The 227-nt window shown below is 37.4% G+C and overlaps 1 protein-coding gene and 1 pseudogene across 2 annotated transcripts in view; one reads left to right on the forward strand and one right to left on the reverse strand.

Moving 5' to 3' along the window:
* Positions 1 to 227, reverse strand: part of EVI5 (ecotropic viral integration site 5) — a 307,542-nt gene that overhangs the window by 212,563 nt on the left and 94,752 nt on the right. The gene's annotated exons all lie outside the window — the stretch shown is intronic.
* The window catches only part of LOC105510329, a 21,580-nt pseudogene that overhangs the window by 7,498 nt on the left and 13,855 nt on the right, over positions 1 to 227 (forward strand).

Raw genomic sequence — 227 nt, forward strand, 5'->3', positions numbered from 1 at the left:
ATCCCACAGAAATACAAACTACCATCAGAGAATACTATAAACACTTTTATGCAAATAAACTAGAAAATCTAGGAGAAATGAATAAAATCCTGGAAACATAAACGCTCCCAAGACTGAACCAGGAAGAAGTAGAATCTCTGAATAGACCAATTAACAGGTTCTGAAATTGAGGCAATAACCAACAGCCTACCAACCAAAAAAAGTCCAGGACCAGAGGGATTCACAGC

The sequence above is a fragment of the Colobus angolensis genome, unplaced genomic scaffold, assembly GCF_000951035.1.
Source record: "Colobus angolensis palliatus isolate OR3802 unplaced genomic scaffold, Cang.pa_1.0 Scaffold186, whole genome shotgun sequence".
Classification (NCBI taxonomy): Eukaryota; Metazoa; Chordata; class Mammalia; order Primates; family Cercopithecidae; genus Colobus; species Colobus angolensis.